The sequence below is a fragment of the Brachycentrus maculatus genome, unplaced genomic scaffold (genome assembly GCF_059751285.1).
Source record: "Brachycentrus maculatus isolate JH-2025_06_01 unplaced genomic scaffold, ASM5975128v1 h1tg002268l, whole genome shotgun sequence".
Lineage (NCBI taxonomy): Eukaryota > Metazoa > Arthropoda > Insecta > Trichoptera > Brachycentridae > Brachycentrus > Brachycentrus maculatus.
In genome coordinates, this window is record NW_028282761.1 from 1 (window position 1) to 16,395 (window position 16,395).

The 16,395-nt window shown below is 41.0% G+C and overlaps 1 pseudogene; it reads right to left on the reverse strand.

Moving 5' to 3' along the window:
- Nucleotides 1-790: 790 nt before the first annotated feature.
- LOC148298273 (ATP synthase subunit alpha, mitochondrial pseudogene) lies at nucleotides 791-1,956 on the reverse strand (annotated as a pseudogene).
- Between the last annotated feature and the right edge of the window lie 14,439 nt (nucleotides 1,957-16,395).

Here is a 16,395-nt window from a genome sequence, read left to right on the forward strand (position 1 = left end):
ATCCCAACCCCATCCCAACCCCAACCCCAACCCCAACCCCAACCCCAACCCCAACCCCAACCCCAACCCCGAATTTAAAAATCTAATATTATTAATCGATCACATTTACTATATGTTTCACCTCATCATTATCGCATTATTCCTATCCTATTATGTTCTTATGCTCCTACGTTGGTGCGTTCCTACGCCCTTTGGCTCCTTCTGCTCCTTCTTGATCTTGATTTAAAAAGTTCCTCCCAACCCCAACCCCAACCCCAACCCCAACCCCAACCCCAACCCCAACCCCAACCCCAACCCCGAAAAGTAACACAATTGGCGAAACTGACTGCCAAATATGGAAGATATATAAATATTGAGAGTTGCAAATAAGCAAGTGCACTATATAAATTTAAATACCATGTGCGATATCCCTTGAGTTTGTATTGATCAGGATTAACACTTAATCCACCATATGCATAATGCTGATCATCAGATGGAATATGAATTTCGAATGATAAATATATTTCTATTGATATTTAGATATCAGACTTTCATGGCGCATCCGGATTCGGGAATGAAGGTGTCCAATATTGTGTTCAAGTCAGACTCATCGGAGGGCTCCAGTTTACCTTACTTTCTGATTTTGGCCAAAAGAGCCGAGTGGTTGCTTCTCATGAATGTCAGGAACTTGGCTTCGAATTTTGAAATCTAGGAGGTCACCATCTTATCTAAGTACCCTCTCACGCCTGCGAAAATGACGCACACTTGCTATTCAGCCACCATGGGGACCTTTGTTAACAAATAAAATTACGAATTGCTTCTGTTTCAGGAGCTCAGTCAGTTGGGCACCTCTGTTGAGCAGCTGCTGGGTTGCCGCATCCAAATCTGAACCGAATTGTGCGAATGCTGCGACTTCTCTGTACTGGGCCAATTCCAGTTTTAGCTTACCAGCAACCTGCTTCATGGCCTTAATCTGCGCGGCTGATCCGACTCTGCTCACAGACAAACCCACGTTGATGGCGGGTCTGATACCCTTGTAGAACAATTCAGTTTCTAAGAAGATTTGCCCATCGGTAATGGAGATGACGTTGGTGGGAATGTAGGCTGACACATCACCGGCTTGGGTCTCGATAACTGGGAGAGCAGTCATGGATCCTCCTCCGAAAGTCTTGTTCATCTTGGCCGCTCTTTCTAAGAGACGGGAGTGGAGATAAAAGACATCTCCGGGATAGGCCTCTCTTCCTGGGGGCCTTCTGAGAAGAAGAGACATTTGACGATAAGCGACAGCTTGTTTTGAAAGATCGTCATAAATGATCAGAGAGTGTTTTCCATTATCTCTGAAAAATTCAGCAATGGCGCATCCCGAGTATGGGGCCAAGAACTGTAGTGGTGCAGCTTCCGAGGCAGTCGCAGCGACTACAATAGTATACCTTAAAGCATCATGATCATTAAGGGTTTTGACGATGTTGGCCACTGTGGACCTTTTCTGACCAATTGCCACATAGACGCAGAACAATTGCTTTTGGGTGTCTCCGGAATCAAAGTTGGTTTTTTGATTAATAATGGTGTCGATGGCGATTGCGGTTTTGCCTGTCTGTCTATCTCCAATAATCAATTAACGCTGGCCTCTGCCGATGGGCACAAGGCCGTCGACTGCCTTCAAGCCGGTTTGCATGGGTTCGTTCACGGATTTTCTAGGGATAATTCCTGGGGCCTTAATTTCAACTCTCTTTCTCATTGTGCTTTTGACTGGTCCTTTTCCGTCGATTGGGTTTCCGAGCGCATCGAAAACTCTGCCTAACATTTCGTCTCCGATGGGCACGTCGACAATGGCTCCAGTTCTGGTGACAGTATCACCTTCTTGGATTTATCTGAATAAGGCGAGGAGTACCTGTCGTTTCCGAAGATGACAACACCGACATTGTCAGTTTACAAGTTCAAGGCCATGCCTCGGACTCCGGATCTGAACTAGACCATTTCACCAGCTTGAACCTTATTCAGCCCGACGACTCTAGCAATACCGTCACCGATGGAGATGACAGTTCCGAATTATTTGACATCGTTCTAAGTGAGATGAGATATACGATTTGGGTAATGCCCAAGATTTTATCCTGGATGACTTTGGCAGTGTCTGCAATTCCCAATTTCTTGGAGGCGAATGGCACTTTGAGTTTGAACAGGCTTCTCATTATCCTGATCTGTTGATATGATATAAATATTACTCATGAACTAAACCAATGCATATAGTTATCAATCATAATTGCAGTGGTGACATCATGGCAATACAAATAAATCACACCTGCAGATATCAGTTGTGCTGCAACTGCTCCTTCAGATTGGCCTTGTCCCTGAGCAAAGATACGATGAGTTGGTTGGCTTTTTAGAGCTTAGCTTCAAATTGCCCATTGCCTTTATCATTTCTCCTGTCCTTTCTATCCTTTCCATCTCGAGGATAGTACTGCGAGTGCTGTTTATGATCTGATTATGCTTCATCAGTCTGTTTGTTGTTCAGATTCTTGAGCTTGGAACTGAGTTCATTATTGGCGCATTACAGTAACTTCACCTTCTTCTCAAGCTACTGTATCTATGCAGTATAGTGATTGATTTGCTTGCCATTATCCACATTCCCCACATTCCCCACATTCCCCACATTCCCGACATAGCTCTGCTCTCTGGTGTGGTGTGATGCTTCACTCTGTCTTTGCAACCGGCTGACTTACTATTCCCATTCCCGCCTGATTTTTTTAATTTGGGTCTCATATCTGTCTGCTGCCTCGATGGCTTCTTTCTCTTTTAGTTTCATCTGCTATTCGTGTTTTTCTATGGACAGTGCATTCTTCAGCGAATCCCTCAGTTCTCTCTCTAATTAGTTGATTCTATTCTTATTCTCGCTGATTAGTTTGCTCATCTTCGCATGCACTGTTTGCAGTTCGTGCTCCTTGTTATGGAGTTTCTATTCCAACTGCTTGATATGTTGCTGTTGTTAGGAATACTGTTGTTGGTTGCCTGAATTGATGTAGTCTCTTTGAGGGAGCACAGTTGTGAAATCACGATCATTGTCGTTTCCTTGGGCAGTTAGCTTTGTTCTAAGCTATCGGTTTTTATCTTTATAATTTTGCGCTCTCTGCTCTGCCTGGGTTACCTTACTCCGCTACTCTTCAAGTGCCACATACATTTTGGTCATATCTTTGTTATGGCTGATGATTGCATCCTCCATCTTCTGCTGGTATTCCCTAATTTGCCTCTCGTGCTCCTGCTTGCAGAGTGTGTATTTCTACATACTGATATCTTTCTCCTGCCTGTTTATATCCCTTTGCCTTTCCATTTGCTGAGCTTCCGCCTTGATTCTGCTGATTTCTTCTTGGTGCAAATACTCCACTTAATTGATCACCTTCAGCCTGATCACGTCCCCGTTCGTCAGACTCAGCTATTGACGCATATGCAGCAGTTAGGCATCTCTGCTCTCTATTAGTCCTTTCAGCTATTCGATGTTCTGCTCGTAGGATGAGGCCAGATGCTATACTTTTTTCTACTTGGCCGCCAGTCCCGTTGTTAAAGAGCGGATCGTTTGGTTAAGTTTGTTAATGTGGGACTGGAGGGATTAGTTCAGCTCATGGCATTGTTAGAGCTGTTTCAGGGTGAGCTAGTTGGCGTATATGCTGGGGAACTTGGTTGGCTCCTGGGAGTTCAAGTGGCGCTATTGGAGCATAGGATCCAGTCTAAGTAGCAAGTGCAACGGATAGATTGTTAATTATGATTAAAGCCATATGGCTGTGCTTATTAATGAGTCCTTAAGTATTGATAATAATTGAATTCAATCAAGTAGTTCGATATCAAATATCTTTTTCGTATTTTCGGCGAGGCTGCCCTTGCTCTGAGTAGCTTTCATAGTCGTTGTTGCTCGTTAAAACATTCACCAAATTTCTCTCGAATCTATACACTTTGCTTTCGTGTTCCAGCACTCTGATCACATGGTTCTTCTCCTCCTAACTGACTCCTGTCCCCAGTGATTTATCTTTATACTCCACATACCCATTAGCATTGCCATAGGCCTGAGCTGATTTATAGTCTTTGCTTTATCTGGTTTATTTTTCAAGGGCTTGCATTCGGTAGGACTGCTCAGTGAGTTCAGACTGCTTGCGCTTTAACTCTTCAGAAAGCTGTCTGACTTTATTTTCGTTGTCAGCTGCAGTTCTTTCAAGGCTGTTTAGTTTCTTCTTGATTAAAGTCTCTTCTGCTGTCACTTAGTTACTTACTCGCGAGGTCTTTCTCTGCTACTCTGTAATGTTTCGCTTGAGGTCTCCATTTTGCTTTTCAAGGGCATCAATGATGGAGCTGGCTTTTGATATTTTTTACTCGAGTTCGTCATTAGCCCTCCTCGCCTCATTTACTTCATTCTTCAGATCTCTGACTTGGATTCCGTAGTTTCTATTCTCTGTCTGCAGTTGCGCTAGTGTCTTTTAATTGGTCATGGTCTGTCTACGCACATCCTCGTATTGATTCCTGAGTTCTTTCATTTAATCCTCTTGGAATTCTGTTTTCCTGCCCAGCTCGTTTACTGTCTTTTCCATGTTCTTATTCTGTCTCTAGAGTTCTTTGGCATAGTTCTTGGCCTTTTGAAGTTACCCGTTGTCATTGTTGATTCGATCCCGGTACTGATTGCTTTAGCTTTACATTTCAGCCATTTTTCTGTTGTACATTTGCATTTCTGACATGGTTTCTCTTCTTTCTCTTTCGATTTCTGCCTTCAGCTTCTCTATTTCTTCGAGATTCAGGTCTGATTTTCTCTGTGCAGCCATCATGTTCTTGTAGTTCTGCCCGGACTCCTGCACTTTCCTTTGCAATTATAGTTAGAGCTGACGAATGGCCGCTTCGTCCTGCATGCTCTTTCTCCTTTATTCGGCCAATGCTTGTTCGAGGTCCCGAATGTTGCTGTCCCTCCTCAAGAATTAGTTTTATGCTTAGTTTAATTTCTTCTACTTTTATTGTAAAAGTTGTTCAAATTTTTTAATGCGATTCTGATCGGCCGAACTTTTTCTCCTCTCAGCATCGAGTTCGTCCTTCAAAAAACCAATTTAGTTCTCGGTGAGTTGGATCTTCTCGGCTGCTCGGTAGAACTAGTCCTGCTTGAGGTTGGCTTCCTGGACTTTCTTCATGAGTTCCCGCTACAGTTTCATGATAGTTGCCTCGTCGACCATGCTCTTCTTCCTTTACTGCTCGATGAGATCTCGCATGTCTCTGATTTCGCTCTACAATGAAGTGTTCCTGGCCTTTTCGTTTTCGATAGATTTGAGCTTCTCGGCCATTAAATATTCGAGCTTCTTGATGGTGTTTTCATCGACAGTGCTCTTTCTTCTCTCATTTTCGATTTCTTCCCTGAGGAACCTAATTTCTTCATCGTCCTTTTCGCTTTTCCGTTCGTATTCTTTTATTTTCAAACTGCCCAAGTTCGCTTATTTAATCTTTTGCGCCAGAATGTTGCTCAGCTCTTTTATTTTGCCTTAATCAGCCATGCTCTTTCTTCTTTCTTCGTCGATAATATCTTTAAGTTCCCTGATCTAATCATCCCCCTTCTGCTTCTTCCTCTCGTTCGCCTCGATGTATTTCATTTTCTCTTGTAGAATGTGTTACAGTTTTTGAATTGTGGCTTCGTCGACCATGCTTTTGTTCCTTTACTTTTAGATTTCTTCTTTCAGCAGTTTGAGCTCTCTGTCATCTTCAGCTTTCTTCCTGGTGATTTCATTCAGAAAGTAGACCTTTTCATTGAGCAGTCTTTCCAGGTCTTGCGCTTTTTTTTAATCAATCATACTCTTTCGACGCTCTTCATCGAGCTGCTCTGCAAGCTGCCGGATCTTAACCTCTGTCTGCTTGGTGTGGTCATTCAACACCGACTCAAGTTTTTTAATTTTCTGCTCATCCGCCAGAGACTTTCTTCTTTCCTTTTAAATTTCATCCTTCAGGAAGAACATTTCCTCCTCATTCAAGTTGCTCTTTCTGGTTAAATCTTCGATGATTCCTTTGAGTTTTTGCTCTTTCTGAGCAATCTCGAACTCCATCATTTGAATGTACTCTTCATTCTCTCTTTTATCCTGTGCGGTTTCTCGATATATTTTTTAGAGTTCCTCTTTGTCTCTTTTTACTTTTTCCAGGTTTCTAATCATTGATTATTGGTCTATCATCGACTCTCTCCTCTCATCATCTCGCTCCTGATTGATCTTTCTGATCATTGCCTCATAGCCAACTCCTTTATCGCTCTCCTCTTTTATCTTTTGCTGCAATTTCTTTTTCTCCTCTTCAAGATTTCTTAGTTTCCTCTGATGTCCTTCTTACTGGGCTAAAGTCCCTCTTCTCTCCTGCTCAATCTATTCCTTAATTTTCTATAATTAGAGCTGGTTCAGATCGCTTTGTCTGGCGAGATCCCTAATTATTTTTTAGGCTTTATCGTTATCGAATTTAAGCTTGTTCGCAATTTCCACTTTCTATTTAATTCTGTCTTAGTCTTACTGAATTTTACTCAACAACTCCCGGTTTTCTATTTCCATCTGCCTTGTTCGTCTTTCAGCAATATCTTCAATAGTCTTTTTCTTTTCTTTTGCAATTTGCACCTATCGGAGGAGCTATCTCATTCTATCTTCGTTTTCATTGACTTTTTTGCCCAGGTTTTCATTTTCCCTTTCAGCAAGTTGTTTCCGCTTTTGCTCCTCAACCACTGCCCTTTCGAAGTCTTTAATCTTTTTGTTGGCATACTCCTACAGGCCCATAGATTTCCTCTTTTCCGCCTCGAGCTCGTTTTTGAGGATTTATAGTTCTTGCTCGTTGATTGCCCGCCCTGCCATTTGCTTGTTCTTGTTCAGCAAGTTCTCACTTTATTTTTTCATGGAGTCCAGCAAATAGAAAGCTTTCTCATTTTATTTTTTTAGCGATTAGATTTACATTAAATGGGTTTAATCCTTATTTCTGAGTTGTTAAACCTATTGGCTTAATCGCTGCATTTGGCGTTCGGATTGACGCCTAAATTCCAGATAATCTTCGCTTTATTGGGCCGACTTGACGCTCTGCAGGAGTTTGAGTTTGTTCTTCAAATCTTCATTTTCATTTTCGGTGTTCTCCAGCTCCTCTCCAATCTCCTCAAAGATCTGGTCGAGATTGTCCCGAAGAGAGATAAGCCGGGTAATGATGGTGTTTGATCGGACGTCGTTCTGCCCCAGAATTTATTGCAAAAAAGGGAAGAGATTTTCGATTTTGGTGATGATCTACCCTTTTCTCTTGCTTTAGATGCTCGAAGTCATCCTCTCGGGAATGGGCGAGGTCGAATTACCCATGGCATTGCTGTAATTCTTCGATCTTTGCATCTGTTCAGATGTGAATGCTGTCCTGTTCAATCCTGAGACCGTTCCGTTTTGTGGAAATTTCTGCATATTCGTTGGAATAATATGATATATTTAGATTGTGCATAACGCACTTAAAACGCCGCACCCATTTCCACCGTTAGAAAACAGTCGATCTTTTCAGATTTCGATATTTAATGATTGTTTATAATTTATTATAAGCCCTAAGCTGAGCCAAATATTGTTGCTATCCTTCGCTAATTCCACCTCTAACAAATATTTTCATGAATAGAAGCATCGTATAAAACCTCAATTAGGGAGTTGCCAAGTCGTATGATTTTTTATAGTTTACGGCTGCATCTTCAAGATAGAACATCCGCCATATTATGCGGAACGAAGATCCAAATCATTCTTCCCACAATTTTAATATTTGTTCGATTCGAAAGAAAAATATATCTCGACGAAAAGTAATTCAGTCAACTAAGGTAACAAGTGCGATACTCAAAACAACGATAACGGCTAAACTAAGTCAATGATTTGGTGGCAATAAATGAATAATTCGATCAATTTTGTTTAAGGCCAGCTTTGCCTTTATCGGCGGTTTCGCAAGTTCGAGTTGTCAGCTTATCGGCTAAAACCATTCCTAAAATGAGTCCAGACCCCCACACAATTTGGATGGAAAGAGTAAAAACAGTACACAGGACTAAAAAAGGTCCTGGACATAACCCACCAATCCCCCAGCCAACTCCAAAGCAAAATGCCCCAAAAACCAATTTGAAATCAACAGTGCTATTTTTCGGATCAAAAACAGGACTGCCATTGAGGCTGACTTTTCTGCTTCTCATAAGCGTGAATGATATAAAATTGATGATCAAACCAAAGCCGAGCACACACATAAGGGACGGGTTCCAATTATTGCTAATTTTGAGAAAACCCAGAATATTGACCCTCCTCGACATTCCTGAGACCATTAACCCAATTGCAAACAGAACGCCGACAGCAAAGACGATAATCTGATCTTTAGCCTGCGCTGAAAGTGAGGAGATTGGAAAGTTTTTCATATGTGAAGCAAGGCCAATGAAAGGAAGAACGAGTCCGATTGCTAATAATATATAGGACCCAACCCTATGATCTACGACGAGAGAATCTGATAGCGAAGAGTGGCCAGCGAAGTAATTGTTTTCTGGCAGTAATGTGCCAACGAGGATGCCTGTGAGCAAAAATGTAAGAACCGCAATGATTGAACGAATGCTTAATCGAGGCAGACCGCATAAGCCGTGACCACTTGTGCAACCATTTCCCAGTTTTGTGCCAAAGCCTACGAGGAAGCCAGCGAGCAGGAATCCAGGCAAGCTGGTGTTGGAGGATATTTCCCCCTTTAATCCAAATGGCGTGAAACCTCCGTAGCTCCCATAACCAAAGGTAAGGAAGAATATCGCTGAAGCCACAAACATTCCACTGACAATGGATATTTTCTATGCGAATTATGCTGAATAGTTTATAGATGTACATTTGTTCAGAGAGATGATTCCAAATATAATTCCACTCATTCCTGTAACTTTTCCTCTGATCGCATAGTTCATTGTAGTCGCAATCCCCAGAATTATTCCTCCGATACTCGCACAGAGCAGTACTGATAGATTAGTTTACACCATCAGGAAATCCAATAATTAAGTTATTATATTGATTTTGAATTCCTTGGAAATTTGCCAAAGAGAAATTCTCATCCCAACCCCAACCCCAAACCCCAACCCCAACCCCAACCCCAACCCCAACCCCAACCCCAACCCCAACCCCAACCCCAACCCCAAGCATAATCAAAAACCTCATACTCTTCTACCTCTCATATAAATCTATTTATTTACAGTAATGCCTTTAATTTAATTAATAAATCAAGTAATAATATCCTTCATCAAATCATCGCCCTCTGCAATCGGCGCATTGGTAAGGCTGAATCGTCGATTTCTGCATTATAGGCTTATGCAATGCTCGGTTAGACCATGGCTGACCAATCTGGAAGCAGGTAGCGACGAAATGCAGTTTAAAAATATTGCAATAATTTTCATTGAAAGCTCATAGTTTATCCTTATCTGCTTCAATAAAGAATATAGTCTCAGTTTTCTGTTACTACTGTTTCCTACAAATATATGCATATTCTAGATTTTGTATATAAATAGTTGAATTGGTATTCATTTGTTTTCTTAGATGCCTAGCTTTTGTTATGTGCTGGCTGTCTCTAAATTTATAGGAATTACTTAGAAATTCAATCCATTGGCTGAACAATTAAAATATTGTGCTGACTCTCGCATTAGTGCAATTTAAAATGAAATAAAAAATTGGGATTATTTCAGGTTTGAGTGAATAAAGAAAGCGCAGGCCTTTAACCCATGGACTTCTGAAAATCATGAAGAGTATATGCCATACATTTGAATTTCTTACAATTATTATTACATTAAACTCAGGGACATGAAAAGTCAATAAAATTTCAAGGAAGGCAAAGGCAATCGTCAGATTTTTTATACACTATCTGAGGAATAAATGGAAATCAGCAAAGTTTTGGAAAATGAAATAAATTTGAACCCGGCTGACCTCGAACAACAGTTTTATAAGACGATTAATGGGCAAGCTAAGGGCTAATTCATAATCAAGCATGGCTACAGACTCTTCATCATGAATGCCGAGTAGCAAGATTTGGTCAAATACTGTATGAGACTGCTTCAAACAGAATCGAAATTTCCACTGAGCATCGCGTACTCCGAGAGATAGTCCAAAAAGACCATTTGGTTGGAAACAGAAATTATACAGAGTTCTCGGACAGCAAAAAAGAACACAGGGACCTCCAATACACTTATGGAAAAGAAAGTCTATAAGTGTTTTAAATATTCATTGATTCCCGTGCTAAAGAATTTCAAAGATAAGAACATGACATGGGACCACATGACAACAAACTAATACAGTGACGAAATAGTGATCGAATAGTTCAGAAAGGTCATCGAAGACTTCAATTCGAACTTCATATAGCTATGCGGGAGCTCAGCATGATGACATCACCTAACTCAATGATAAATAATTTTACATTTTTTTAATTAGTGCATCGGATTTCCATCCTTTAGTATCGAATTCGCAATTTGAATTCATGAATGGCTTTTAAATTTGGTCCTCATCTTCATCTTCATGCTGGTTGATAGCTATGGTGGAGATAAGGCTGAAAATCATAAATCGGATCTGAAAACTGTCAAGAAGGGGTTAGAGCCTGATTATATAGCGACGATGGTTCGAAATATGGCCTCTCTTTGAATATTCATACACATATACACATGCGCTTTGATTGAATATGCTAATTATTCTTTGATTAATAGAGTAACTCAATAGCTTTTATTGAAGACTCAGCAAACAATTCCCACTTGCTTTGGCTTTATGTTTCCCGCAGACAGAAAACAGCTAATCTAAATAACGCCCCTCAATTAAATTATCCACAAAATATGTAGTATCATTGCTTGTTTTTCAGTTTAACATCTTCTACCGCCTTCTTGATCGCTTACTCCGCGAGCATCGAGCAATGCAGCTTAACTGGTGGCAGCTTCAAATATTTGGCGATATCCGAGTTCTTTATTTTTAGGGCTTCTTCCACTTTCATTCCCTTGATCATTTCAGTGGCGTAAGAGCTGGATGCAATTGCTGAGCCGCACCCAAAGGTCTTGAAGACTGCCTTTTCAATTGTCTCCCCATCTTCGTTGAGTTCGATTTGCAGCTTCATGACATCCCCACATGCTGGCGCTCCAACGAGCCCAGTTCCAACATTTTTCTTGCCCTTATCCAAAGAGCCCACATTGCGTGGGTTTTAGTAATGGTCAACCACCTTTTCATGGTAAGCAGCCTTCAGTAGTGTACCCATGAGCTTTTCTTTTGAGACAATACCTGCAATTTTGGTAATCATCAATTATATTATATGCCTTTGGGGGTGTGACGCATGACTAAAAAATCGGGAGATTTCTGGATTCTCAGGAAATAGCAACTTGCCATGAAAATTTATTATTTTATCAGAATTACAGCAAGGCAATCGAAACTTCTTCACACTAAGTATCCTCACAGCAACAGCGAAATAGCAAAACGACAAAACAGCGCAGCAAAGCCTTTTTATCCGTTCATTAAAAGAGGACTTGACAGTGAAGGAAGGAGAGGAAACTTTTATATTTGAACCTTAAACTTTGATTAATCTACATATTGATTGTAGATAAGATTTATAATAATTATATTAGGCGAACCATGAAAAATGCAGCACAGCTGTTGCCTCTGAAAGTATTGATACGACTATGAAGTTTGGGAGCTTGTAAATAAGCCGGGTTCGCTGGTCGCAGTTTAAGGGGGAAATCAACGATAATATGGTTTGGTCGGCGCATGTCTACTGGTGGGTTGAGTATGAAATTAAAGACTATGAGGCTCGCAGAGTTTAGATCAAAGTGAATATCGGAGCTAAATCCTGGGTCCGTCCTTAAAAGAAGTGCAGCCACTTGCTCAATCATGAGCAGGGGCACTATTTGATCGGAGCACTCTGCGGATTGTAGTTTCTGAGGAGAGTTGACTGTAAGTCATCGAATGAATCGAAAGAAACTTTCGCGGATTTCGTCAGCCAGACCTTCTAAAGAACCATCAAATAGTATCTGTAAATGTAGCAGAAATACGACATAGAAACCGAGCATCGGATGAACTACCCGAAACAGAACCAATGGGACGCATTTTTCTACGAGCGCCTGCTCTACTACTCGAAGATCTATGATCATACCAGCAACAAGTTCATTAAATTCAACAGTTCTCCCCTGAAGAAGAAGCACTGATGGAGAAGCAATGCAGCACAGCAATGATCTTTATTAATAATTCGTGTTATGTGATCGTTGAAAGCTCCAAAAAGTAATCAGCATGGCGATTCATTGACTATTTTTTAAACAGTTAACCTGTTGTCTTGCATCTACTGTAAAAACTAATCTAATGAATCCACGTATTTCACACACGATCTCAACGAATCCTCCACCCAAAGCAAGCATTACATTGAAAATCGAAATAGGAATAAGAACAGGAATAGGAATAGGAACAGGAATTGGAATCGAATTGGGAATCCAATTGGGAATTGACTCTAATTTATCGAATTCAGAATATAATCGAGAATAAACAGTAAATAGAGACCCAATTAATGCAACTTCAACAATTTAGAATTGTATTTACTATTTACGAGAATAAATAGGCCTTCGATTATACATATTTCCATTATAGAAGATTTCGAATGTCATCCAAAGACTTATCTAAAGATCTGTCCAAGTCTCAATACCAGCTGCCCGAAAAAGTAGACGAGATTGCCAATGAGGTCCTAAATCGCGCAATTCTCTCTTTGAGTAACGAGCAGGAGAGCGAGCAGGAGAGCTTAACAATTTTATAAACTGAAGACAGCATGGTGAATCGTCCAGCAGTTGAAAGCACGGACATACCAGATCGACCATAAGTGATAGACTCGTAAGGTCAAGCCAAGATGAAGTAAACCCAGGAAGGCCAAAATGACTAATCTGTGACCTTTGACGAAGAAGACTTTGATTTTCAAACCTTCAATTTAGCCATCAGCGAAATCTATGAATTTTCGAAGTATGCCTCCGACAACGAGAAGACCATGATCATTGAGAATTTCATCAGCAAAATCAGAAGCTTAGCGTACGGGGTCAAGATAGCCCATGAAAAGATGCATGAAGCCGAAGCAGCCAACCAAAAATTGCTCCAGAAGTGTGAAAAGATGGAACTTATTCATCAAACTCAGGCCTAATAAATTGACAGCCTCGTGCTCAAGCTGAATTCGACTCTGGAAAACATTAAGGCATTCTAAGATGGCATCGTACTCGAAAGAATGCAAAATTAAAGTAAGATATAGCACCTGCTGGGCTCGATTAAGGCCATCGAAGAGAAGTATTTTGAGTCGAGGGTATTCAACGAGCAGCATGAGAAAATAATCCAGAGCATGGAAGAAGAGCTCACAGTCTTATACAAATTCTCAGCTTTGGAGGAAAGTGCCACTGCAGAAATAAAGAGAAAGATCTCTCAGAATTAAAATGACCTTGCTTTCGAGGCCGAGCAAATCAGAGAGCTCAAGGAGTATGCTGAAAGCTTGGGTATGATCACAGAGAAAACTGACGAGTATTTCGATAATGAGAGCGAGTCGAGCCGCTGCGAAGCTGAGTAGACTCACATTTCAACCTTGTAAATATCTCGAGCAAGCTAATCCCCCATTCGCAATGTGCTGAAGAATCGATCATCTCACTAACTGCCTGAGGAGAAGGAGCAGGGCCGGTCGCAATAGATTTCGGAATTGAAACGAATTCTGAGAAAAAGGAGCTTCATAAACGAACCCTTAGATCATCATTAATTATAATCTATCGAGCCTCTCAATGAAGAGCAGAAGGCATTTCTGCGAGATATAAAATCCAAATTCATGAAGAGGAGGACCAGTCAATCAAAGAGGGCCTCCAAGATAATCACCAAGCTTGATTCATCGCGCGTAACATGCGGCAAATACTCTCAAGCACCTGGAGTAAGAAATTGAGGCCTTGAAATTGCAAATGAGCGAAATGAAGAAATAGTACGTAAAATCGAAAGGCCAAATACAGTTAGAAGACAACTAAAAAATCGAATAGCTCATGGATCAAATTTAGGAAATGGAAGAATAAAGAGTCAGATTGCATGCAACAATGGAAAAGTTTGAGCACAAAGCGAACGATTAAATTAAAAGGCTTACTGAGAGCAACACTCTGCATGGTCAACAATAGCAACATCTCAATGAAATCTGTAAACAGCAAGAATTTAAATACAAATAAGCCTCTGAAAGGATCAAAAGCTTAGAGAGTAGCATCGAAATTCTAGAAGCGGAACTCAACCGCTCCCAAAAAAACAAGGCAATAGTCTAAAAGGAAAACGATGAGCTCATAAAACAAATTGAGGATATCGTTGCCTCACAAGAGGAGACCTATAAGCTGAAATTAACGGCAGAGCAGCAAGCCAGCAACAAAGAGCAAGAAGTGGTGTATCTCAAAGAGCAAATTAGAGCCATGAAGTAATAATCGTAATCCATCCAGCAAGAGTTTTCTGAAGCACTGCGCCGAACTGATACTCTCGAGGAGCACTTGGAGCAAAAGGTGAGCAGACTCGCGTAGGTCGAAAGCGAAAACAGCAAGATCTCCTAAAAATTAAAGTAAAAGGAGCAGAGGTTCGAGAAACTCTACCGATCGCATACATCGGATTTGCAGGAACTGGAGAAGTTAAGGTCGGATTATAAAATCGAAGAGAAAAAGAACAAAGACCTGCACTACATGAACGAAATACTGAAAAAAGATGTCATGAAGATTAAGAACATTGAGAGTAAAGTGTGGGACACTTCCAATATGAAAAGGTCACCCGAAGACTCAACTTTCTCGAAATAAACAAAAACCATGAACACAATGTACACAACCAATGAAACCAAAAAATAACATAACCCACTGGCTTTGCATTTTGGCCATAATGTTCATTAGACACAACGCAGGCTCTAGAAATACGAAAACGCAAGCTTTGTATAGAATCGAGCGAATAAAGAACGAAAAAGAATTGTTGAACATCCAATTGCCTCACACCCAATTGCCACGCACCCGATTGCCTCGCAAGTAGGGAACTTGAAGCTCAAGGGTAATGGCCCATTAAATAGAACATACGAGGGCTCAAAGACAAATGAATCGACCCGAACCAGCAAGCATGAGAAAGAGAATAGACACTTAAACAGCAGCATGAATGAGGATAAAAATAAAGCCCGATACGTCAGCTTCTACGATGAACCAGCTAGAGTTGAAGGTCGTAGCAGCGAAACGGAATAGCTCAAAAAGTTCAGAGAAAACATAAAGAAGAAGTACATGTTCTGACCATGATCGATCAATCATATCCATTTAATCATATTTCATCAGATTATCCGTATTAGCTTTAGTCAGTTGTGTGGTTATTCCCATTATTTGTGGCGGGCTGTGAAAAGTTTCATCAGCGCTGCGTATTGTGATTTGTTTTATGGCGTGAAGACCCTCTTCTCATCGCTATCATTACAGCTAGAGTTATACTTATCGAGAATTAATCGTGACTGATGGGCCAAGACAGATAAATCATCATCATTAAATAACCCATACTTTAATTGGTGGCACAATGTGATTGAACTAGAACTACTCAAATATATATTTATTCCGATAATATATGTTTTGATCAGTGATATTGTTAAACATTAATATATTATTGCTCATTTGTTACTCTCTAGGCTCATCTTCTTATGTGCAAAGACTCGCCTGTTTATTTACAACAGCTTCAATAGTTTTCGGAGGGGGCAGCATTTGGGATTTTGGGGAGCATCAAAGATTTGCCTCTTTCTCGACTGCGCCTGACGGAGGATAAGCTGTCGAAACTCGAATCATGGTGCAGCCCCTTGCCGCTGCGCATCCTGACAATCCGCTCGACCAGCTAGTTGTTTTGGTGTTGGATGAGTTGCTCTTTGATTTTGCGATTGGCCTCCCTTGACTTTATGTGGATAGTGTAGAACTTATCCTCGGCCTTGCTCTGCTTATTGACAGCGAGTGCGCTCCTCCTCCTCCCGATTTCGGTGAGCTTCTTCAGAATCCTCTAGTTTTCCTGGTCCAGTTTCTTGTTTTGCTCTGCCCTCCTTACAGCTTTGTACTGATGCATTTATTCAAGCTTGTGATGCTCCTGGCTGAAATTCTCGGAAAGATCTCTTTTGAATTTGCGCACTTGCTTCTTGCTCTGCATTCTCTTTATGCGTTGCATGTGTACGCTGTACTATTCCCATTTCGGTAGTTTGTTCTTCAGCGCTTCTGTCGTATTGCTGGTGGTGTTGCTCATTGTGACTAATTTTATTCCAAATGTATATATGCCTCTATATTATATGCTATTGAGATGTATATGCGCTATCTGCCATCATGGATATGGGTATTATTAAATCACCTTTAGGATGGGGTTGGGGTTGGGGTTGGGGTTGGGGTTGGGGTTGGGGTTGGGGTTGGGGTTGGGGTTGGGGTTGGGGTTGGGA